Raw genomic sequence first — 10,189 nt, forward strand, 5'->3', positions numbered from 1 at the left:
AAAAAAGTCAGAACTACTTCAGGGAACCCAAAGCAGAGGGTCTCATCTGAGCAACAAGTCAAGAGAGCAGTGAGCAACCAGTGTAGGCTCTCTCCCTTCACCTTCCATCCGCCTCCTCCACCCCTCTTTGCAAAGACGCCTGCTTCTCTCTGCAGGCCACCTTTCCAGCTGCTTCACAGGCGGCGCTGCCGCTGCCTTCTGGTGCCACTGGTGTCTTTTGTAGTCAGGCCACACAGAGAAATCCATTTGTTGTCTCTTAAATCCAATTCAAAATCTCAGGAAAACAAATTCAACCAACCCTCCCTGGGCCCAGAGCCCAGGCCTCATCCCACAGGTCATATACACAGCCGCATCTGCAGCACCAGCTCCTGCACCTGCGCACATCCACGGCACGGGGTGAGGCTCTGATCCCAGGCGAGGCCCCTTGCTCCCCCAGCTTAGTTGCAAATGGTCCTGTCTACATAGGAAACCATACAGAACACAGGGAGAAGGGCCAGCCATGCTGCAAGCTCTTTCAGAAGGAAGGAAGGTGGAAGGAGCCTTCGAGCCAACAGCCTGTGGGAGTCACTGGCTGAAATGTGGACCTCGGTCTTCCTCTGGATGACACTTGACAAGGCTCAATCACAGGGTGACTCCACCTGGCACCTGGAATGAGGTCCAGGCTCTGCCCACAGGGACGTCCTCTTGACCAACGTCTTTCAGGGCCACCCTGGCAGGACCTGACTGTGACTGCCATGATGGTGGGGAATATGTGACCACCAGTGCCCTGAGATGCCCTGTGGTACTGATCTAAAGACCTTGTTTTCCCGGCTCATGGGTTTTTTTAGTGGCACAGCACCTGTGAAATCTTAACTGGCAGCCCGTCAGTTTAATTTAGAGAGGCTGCATTTGCAGAAAGCGGGCGCTAGACAGTTTGCTCAGCTCAGCATCTGAGCTGGGTCATGCCTCAGGGCTTCAGGTTCTTAGAATAAAGCCAGAGGGTTGTGTCTATCTCTTCCACATAACAGGTTTTGCCTTAGGGTATTGAGGGCAGTAGCAGAAAATTCTACCTCCATCTTGTCAGTGCCCCTGGGCTTCCCAAATCAGACCCTGAACTGTGCTTCCTGGCAGAAGCACCCCATCCTCGCCCGGCGAGTGTGGTCCGCAGACAAGTGGGAAGCAGCTTGGAAAGATCAGGGTTCCCCAGCTCCCTCAGCCCTTCCCGATGTCCTTGTTCCATTTGCCAGAACCTCGCTGTTTCATAATTGGCGTGCCAAATTTAGTTCCCGATGTAGGTTGCTGCACAGTGTAACTGATGCACCTCAGTCAGCCTGTGATTAGCTTCCAGGATGGACTTGAAGTGGTCTCCGACCCTGTACCATGAAGAGAAAGGATTACAGGCACGGGGTTGTGTAACCGACCTGGTTTTTCCTATCCACTTTACCCAGACAGCCTCAAGCTTGACATCTCCCCAGTGCACCTCGTGAAGCCCCAGGGAGTTGCTAGCACAAGCTGACATCCTTCAACATGGCCTTTCTAGTCCCTAAAGCCTCTGTCTCAGTAGAAAAATGGTCCAAGTTCCAAAACCCAGCAGTGGCTCCTTTCACCAGCAGTTTCAGTCTATGTGTGGCTGACAGCCGGGTCCCCATCCCAGCATGGTGGAAGCTTATTGTCTCCACACCCAAAATGGGTCAGATATGTGGTTAGCGGCAGCTTCATCTCCCTGAATACCAGAGTACATATCACTTAGCGTTCATCTGACTGTAAATTGACAAGAAACTGCCCAAATTACCATAAGCAAAAACAGAAAATGTATTCAAGCTTAGAGGAACATCGCACACAAAGGACAGCTGGGCTGAAACCAGGAACTGAAACCCAGTCGAACCCGCAAGAATTTCCCCCCTCCTCTACCCTCAACCCTTCTCCTCTCCTCCTTTCTTTTCACTTTTCTCCCTTCCCTTCTGTTCTCTCTCCCTCCCTCTCTCCCTCCTTCTTCTCAACCTCTTCCTCATCTTCCCCCACCCTTCCTTCTGTATCTGCATCTGTCTGAAAGGTCATTCCCTCAATTTCCATATAGGCTGTCTCCTTCCCAAAAGTATTGACTATCCTACATTTCCTGAGGTGACAGAAAGGCAGACCAGCTCTCTCTTGATCACAGTTCCAAAATTCCCAGGCAAGAGAATCTGCCTGGCCCAGTTCAGGGCAGGCATGCACGTAGTGCCCAGGATTTGGGCCAGAGGTGGGCTGCATAGTGCAAATCTGCCAGGTTGGTAATGGGGAGGCAAGGCAACTTCCACATGTGTGTTCCTTCAGGGTTAACAGCTCCAAAACATCCCCCAAATTTTTCATGTGTGTGGAAGGTGACTGGATATAGGGGTGCTATACTCATCAGTGGATTCATCCATTAATGAGTTCAAGTGCTGTTAGCAGGTGGGATCTGATTGGAGGCAGGTCACTGGAGGGCTCATCTGAAAGGGTGTAATCTTGTTCCCAGCTCCTCCTTTCTCTGCCCCTGCTTCCTGGCTGCCGTGAGGTGAGCACCTTTTCCTCCACCACACCCTCTGCCACCCTGTTTTGGCCTTAGAGCCAGCTGACCATGAACTGAGACCCTGAGACAAAATATACCCTTCCTCCTTTAAGCTCTCATGTTGGGTGTTTCATCTCAGTGACAAGAAAGTGACTAAGACCACAACTAACATTAAAACAGGAAGACTGTGCTTATTGCCAGAATGCCTTTGAACTAAGGTTATCGCCAACAATGGAATGCTTGGATTGAGCTTGACAAAACAGAGACAAGGTGGGAGTGGGAAGGATATTTGTCTTGCCTGTGTTCTGACCTCTTACACTAGAGCTCCTTCCTCCCCAGTGTGGAGTCCTAGGGACTGAACACCTCAAGGGATGGCAGAGCACGCAGCTCACAAGTGAATTTTCCAACTCAGGTTTGGGGGCTGGGAGCTGAGGTGGCCTCCTCAGCGTCCAGTTCTGTCTGCAGCATTTGTGCACAGAATATGCTGGAATCAGGGAGCCAGAATCATCTCTGGGATCACCCTGGCATATACCATTCCTGTCCTACTCAGAGCCAAAGACAGAACTGCTTGCACCTGTCCCATACAGAGTAAGTTTAAGGTTCACATAGGTGGGTGACAAAGAGGGGTGGAAGAGAAAGAAATAAATACAACTCCACCCACTGGTGAACGGAAAGCCAGTGTTATTTTCATCCACCTTCCTGTGTGGTTTAGGATCTAGGCCTTTCTGCTCAATGGGTAAAAAACCAGTTGAGATCAATGAACACCACATTTGACCACACTAATCTTGAAGACACATTAGCCCATGAAAAAAATCAATTTAGATCCAAAAAAGTCAAGGAAATTAGAAATGAGCATAAGCAGAATGCCAATAGTGTTCTTTTATTTGAGCAAAAGAAGTAGGGCATTAAAGGGAAAATAGAAACAGATAAATCAGAGGAGGCATAATAGATTTTGAGCTAATTGGAGCATAGGAGAAAGGTTGTACCTCAGTGTGTGTGCTTCCTAGAGACAATGAACTTCAGTTTTCTTGTTAGAAGGAGAAAAATCTCATGTTCTACATTGATTTTCTAAGGGAAAATGGTGTTTTCTTATCTTGACAGACTGACTTTGATGAGAATGGAATTCTCATGTGTGATTCCATGTCTGTGTAGCTCCAGGAGAGAGAAATGCCACAGGTAGTGACAGAAAGGCCACTGGAAATTGCATGAGCCCAGGCTGGAGCTGAGCATTCACCAAGCAGGGCCATATGGGGACACTTGGGGTGATGGAAATGTGCCATCTTGGTTCTAGTAGTGATGAAAGTGGTTTCTGTATGTATCCAAACTCTCCAAACTTAAGTGAGTATATTTCATCTTTGATTAAATTATATCTTTATCAAACTGATTTGGAAACAACAAACATGGTGCAGTAATGACATAGATCTGTACCTACATCTACATACCTATGATAAGGGAAGTGTGCTGGCCCACAGCTGGAGCATGGGTGGGCACCATCATCCTGGGATCAAAAAGGGCACCTCCTGTCTCTCCACCAAAGAAAGCAGGGGAGGCAGGACCAAGAGAGAGCCTCTGCATGGAGGTTTCACAGGGAACGGGGGCGGGCGGGGGGGAGATGCTGATCAGAGGGTACAAACTTTCAGTTATAAGATGAATAAGCTCTGAGGATCTAAGGCACCGCACAATGATTGTAGTCAGTAATATTTGACATGCCAGTGAGAGCAGATCTCACATGTTCTCACTAAATAAATAAATGTATGTAACGATGGAAGGTGATGGTTATGCTAATTAATTTGACTGTGGTGATCAACCAATGGACAGTTCATATAGATCACTTCATCACATCATGCATTTTAAGTACATAAACAGCTTATGTGCGACTTGTGTCCTGATAAAGTGACAGATGATGGATTCTCAGAAGGTGACCACTGACTGTTTCACTAGGTGACAGGAGATGTCAGGAGGACATCCAGCCGAGAGGGTAGGCAGAGTGAACTGTCATGGTAATATCACCACTGTCCCTGAAAAAAAACTCTAGCAAATCCTACGACCTTAGTTACACTCAAACAACAAAATGTCCCAACACCCTCAGAACAGGAATAAGCACACGTAGCCGAGTTTCCAGCTCTTTCTCTCACCCTGACCTGGGTGTATTTGGGGATAGGGTAGCTCTTTCTCTGCCCTCTGCCTTGGCGTCTACCTCTCCCACCCTCTCCAGTGGGCAGAGGGAACAGGGAGCAGAGGAAGGGAAGGGAAGGTCCTCTAAATGCTGCCCTCATGGAGATGAGCTCGGTGTTCTTTGGGCCTTGCTCACGGGTGTCTAGAGCTCACTTTCTCCCTTGAAGCATTTTGGAAGCTTCCTCGGAGTCCCTTCCCCACCGCCCACCCATTCTCTGGGCTTGCTCACTTTCAGATTTTTTGCTGTAGGGATGAGGGTGTCTGTGAAGTCGCTCACCCCTTGGAGTGGCCCCTTTGGACAGAATCCAGGACGCCTCTGAGCAGCATTTCTCCCAGGCCACTTCTGAATCTCAGGGGATTCTCACTCAGCCTTTGCTTCAACAATGTTTGCAGGTGCAACCCAGGCTGGCCCTGGTGTACCTGGCTTCCTCACTACGCCCTGGCATGGGAACGCCCACTGTGCTCCTTACTGCGTAGGGTCCATCAGCCTACTGTGACTTCCAGCTTCAGCGGTCACACAGGAAGTGCTCTAGGACATGAAGTTGTAGAGTCAGAGAGTGACAAGACCTTCATTTTTCACAGCTGCACATGGTGGAGGTAGGAAGGAGTCGGGTTTGGGGGCTTGGAGGAGAAGGTGGGATCCACAGCACACCAACCTTCCCCAAAGAAATCCTCTACCCTTTGGTTTCCCTACTTCTTATCCTTTGAAGAACAGTCAGCTGAAACATGCCAGAGAGGATCTCAGTCCTGTTAAGTCTCAGGCTTCTTGGGTCACTTCAAAATAAGGCAGTGGTTGGTCCTATTTTCTTGGGAGCTCAGCCTAAAATGATGTCAGCAATAGCTGCTATATATTGACTCTTACCTGTGTCAGGTACCCCCCTAAATTCTTGTCACATTTAATTTTTATGATAAATCTGTCTGGTGGAAATGACTACTACCATTATCCAGATGAGAAAACTGAGTCTCAGAGATGTTAACTAACTTGACCAAGGCATATTGCCACGTGGTGGAGATGGACAATGAGCCAGTTTTCTGGCTCCCACAGCACCTCACTCCTCCCCTTGGATTAAGTACAACGTTGACGCTATGCTTTCCCAATATATTTTATTTATTTGTCTGTGTTATTAGACACTAGGTCCTCTGGAGCAGGAAATAGACCTTGGTAAACTCATATCCTCTGCATGTATCTGAATGCTTCACAGAGGCTCAAAAACATGAGCTATAATGAGCATGAGAAGAAAAACAAAAACATAAACAAGGAATAAACCAGCCTTGCACTCCCAACCTGGACCCAAGAATATGGTTACAGAACTGGACGCAAAGATGTCCTGGGTGTACTCAGGGATGAAGAAAGTAGATCTAAATCCCCAACTGAGAGATGAGGGAGTTTAGCTGGGTCATCTCTAAGGCTCCTTCTGCAGCTCTCCAGGAGCCCAGGGAGAAGGAAGTAGAAGGAAGAGGGTGGCTGCCTTTCCACTTCTGTGCCTGGACTGGGAAGTGCACTGCAATGGAAACTCAAGGGCAGAGGCTGGGAATAACACAGCGGTTTCAGAACCCAGCATGTGGAAAACACCCTAGGAAGAGTCAAGCAAAGAACTTGAGGGTAGAGGCAAAAGAAGGAGTCATTCCAAGGCAATGGACACAAACTTCTACTTTATGACAATGTGTTTCAAACTTTGGATAACTACTCACCAGATGACCCAATCCTTTCCAATTTAATTTAAGTTCCACCTCCTGGACTCTGAGGGAGGATATGAGAAGGAATCCATAGTCCTCAAGGGGAAGAAACTCATACAGAAGTCTCTGTTTCTGGAAGGTATTGTGAAAACCGGTTTCAGAGTGCACCAAAATCAGGAAAAGCGGTCATCAAATATCTTCCCTGTCATGGACCTATTTAGGGTTTGTCCTTGTTATCCATGGGGAATCGGTTCAGGACCCCACAGATACCAACATCCACAATACTCAAGTCCCTTATATAAAATGATGTGGTACTTACATATGACTTTTCCCATCCACCTGTATATGCTAAATCATTTTTAGACCTTATAATTCTCAATCAATGCCTACATAACTGTTATTTGCAATGATTCATTGCACTATTCAGGTCATGGCAAATTCAACTTTTGGTTTGAGGAACTTTGGGAAATTTTTAAAAAATAGTTTTAATCCATGATTGGTTCAATCCATAGATCTGGAATATGGGTAGAGGCCAACTACACTTTGCTGATTTGAGCTTATTACTTTACATCTTTTGTACAATATCTCCACAGACAAATTTGTGTCCAGTCCACTGTCTTGGACCAGTAGGGCCTGCTGCCATTGTGACACTTCCCCATTCCTCCCAGAGCTGATCTGGAAGCGGAGTGAACCAAAGACACTAATCTCTGTGTGCTGGCTGGTCCTCAGCCTGGAGCATGCCCTCTCTGCCTAAGGACAGGCTCACTAGGGATGAGCGTGTACAGTGTTGTGCCTGGGGCAGAAAAACACAGGTCACAGAGGCATGACATCACTCTGGTAGGCTGAGGCTCTGAGGGCTCCAACAGTGTACTCATCCCCCAAGGGGTGCTCCTAGGCATGTACTCCAGGGGCCAGAAATCACTGCAGGTCTTTGGTAATAAGCACCGTGTCTGTAGAAGTCAGGCCATCATCACAGCCTTCCTCATACAGAGAATAACATTGCTGGGTTGGGGGTGGAGGAAGAGAAAGATGGGAAACTTATACCTGATCACACTGGAACCACCCTTTAAAACCTTCAGTGGCTTCCCAGCACTACAAAAAAAAATTCACATCTCTCAGCACAGCCCCAAGGTTCTCTGTGGGCACCACTCTCCCTTTTGCCCCTACCCCTCCTACACACATATGGACCCACTGTGCGAGTCAGTGACTCCAGAGAAACAGAACCAGTACCATACAGATAGGGACAAGGACATGGTAACAGGTACAGATGCACACACAGTTATAAACATAGATAGAATAGATGTAGATATAGGTATGATATTGATTATGAGAATGGGTCATGAGATTATGGAGGCCAAGAAGTTCCACAATCTGACATTTGCCAACTGGAAAACCATGGAATCTAGTGATTTAATTTGGTGTGAATCCAAGGGCCTGAAAACCAAGAAAGCTGACATTGTATCTCCTACTCTGACTCAAAGGCCTCAGAACCAAGGGGATGATTGGGATAAGCCCTGAGCCTGAAAGCCAAGAGCTCTGGTGCACATGGATAGGACAAGACGGATGTCCCATCTTGAGATGAGAGAAAAAGCCAGGTGTGGTAGCATACACCTGTAATCCCAACACTTGGAAGGCTGAGGCAGGAGGATTATGAGTTCAAGGCCAGCCTGGCCTGCATAGCAAGACCCTGTCAAGAAGAAGAAGGAGGGGGGCTGGGGATTTAGCTCAGCCGCAAAAGCGCCTGCCTGGCATGCGCAAGGTCGTGAGTTCGGTTCCCGGTACCAGAGAAAAACCAAAAAAAAAAAAAAAAAAAAAAAAAAAAAAAAAAAGAAGAAGAAGGAGGAAGAGGAAGAGGAAAAGAAGAGGGGGGAAGGGGATGGAGGAAGCTGGTGGGGAAGAGATGATACATTAACTTTTTCTACCTTTTTGTTCAGTCTGGTCCCTCAACACACATTGGTGAGGGCCAATCTTAGTCTGCCAGTTCAAGTGGAAACACCCATGACAGACACACCCAGAAATAATGTTACCAGCTATTCTGGTAGTCCTTAGCTCAGCAAGATATGACATTGACCGTCACACCCACCCTATATATTGAACCATTTCTTGGCTACAGTGAAATACTATGGGCTCCCTACATGTGCTACCCACTTCCTGCCACCCACCTGGCACACACTGGTCATTCCTTGTGTCCAGGGTGTCCTCCTCCACCTCTCACTCTCTGGCCAGCTCAAGCTGACCAGAGACCCAGAGACCCTCCTTCATTTGGCAAACCGTCATCTCAAGCTGCTTCCCAGCACGTGAAGGTGGAAGTGATTAACCACAGCTAGGGGAGAGCTGAATGTGAATGCAGCATTTTTAAGGCCCAACCACAGGGAGGACAGAAGTCTTAAATTACATGATGTACAATGCTGAAGCACAGACGCTGAAGAATGAACATGGAAATGAGATTTTGGATAAGAGGATGCTACATGGCCCTCACTTCACACCACTGGGCAACTGCCACTTACTTTGACAATTTTTTTATTAAAATATTAAGGTTCTGGACCCCTCCCAATCCTTTCACTACCACTTTCTGGCTCTCACAATGGGAAATAATATATATAGTAAATGAAAGTGTTTCTTTTTTTCCCTTCCTTTTGTTCTGGGATTAGAGCAAAGAACTATACTGGAATTCAGTTTTATTTCACCATGTGTTCTGAATTCAGCTCTTGCTCAAATTATGTCTTACAAATATTTCTTCCCACTCAGTGGCTTACATCATTACTTTCTTCCCGGCTTCTTAGACTGAGTAGAACTTAATTGTCATTTGTCAGTTTTATTGATCTTACCATTACCATTAGTTTTTTTGTGTGTATGTCTTGTTTATTTCCCCAAAGGCCATGAAAATATTTGCTTGTTTTATCTTCTAGTAACATTATTATTTCCCTTTCAAATTTGAATCTACATCTACCTGATGCAATTTTTGTTAACTATATAGAATGTTGACAGATTATGTTGCATCTATGCACCAATCAGTGGGCAAAATGACATTTTAGTAATATTAACAGCAATATTACAATCCATGAACATGGTATTTCTCTCATTTACTTAGGTCTTTAAAATTTTCAAAAAATGTTTGCAATTTCATGTGTAGGATTTTGCAAATATTTTTATATCTGCTCCTTAATATTTAATTTTTATTGCTTTTGGAACAACCTCATTGAGTTTCATATCCTAGTTTCCTGCTATTAATAACCAATTATATGTGTATTGTTTTAACTTACCTTCATAAAGAACTGTATCTTCTTCAAATAATGATAGTTTTATTTGTAATCCTTAAGTCATTTATTTTATTTTTGCCTTTTTCTATTGTGTAGGGCCTCCAAGAAGATCTTGAATAAAATTAATTATTCTGGACATCCTGGTTTTGTTCCTAATTTCAAGGAATATTTTCTAACATTTCACCATTACACTTCACCATGATTTCATTGAAGTCTTCTGTGCATCGTCTGTCAAACTAAAGAATTTTCTGTTCCTAGTTTTAAATGTCTTTTGAATTTTACCAGATAATTTCTCTGCATATGATGAAATTACTTATTTTTCCTTTTGTTAATGTGAGGAAATAATTTACTGATTTTAGAATTTTAAAGGTAATGTCTGAGAGAAATCCTGAAATAAACTCAACCTGTTTGTAAGGTATCCATCTATACTGTTTTTAAACACTTCAAAATTTGATTCATTGTTTGTTTAGTGCTTTTGTAGAGGATCTGCATTTATGAATGAAATTGGTCCATAATTATCTTGTCAAATAATGTCTCTCACAGGTGTTAAATCTAAATGTTAATTTCATAA

This window comes from Chinchilla lanigera, unplaced genomic scaffold (genome assembly GCF_000276665.1).
Source record: "Chinchilla lanigera isolate Chin_1 unplaced genomic scaffold, ChiLan1.0 scaffold00002, whole genome shotgun sequence".
Classification (NCBI taxonomy): Eukaryota; Metazoa; Chordata; class Mammalia; order Rodentia; family Chinchillidae; genus Chinchilla; species Chinchilla lanigera.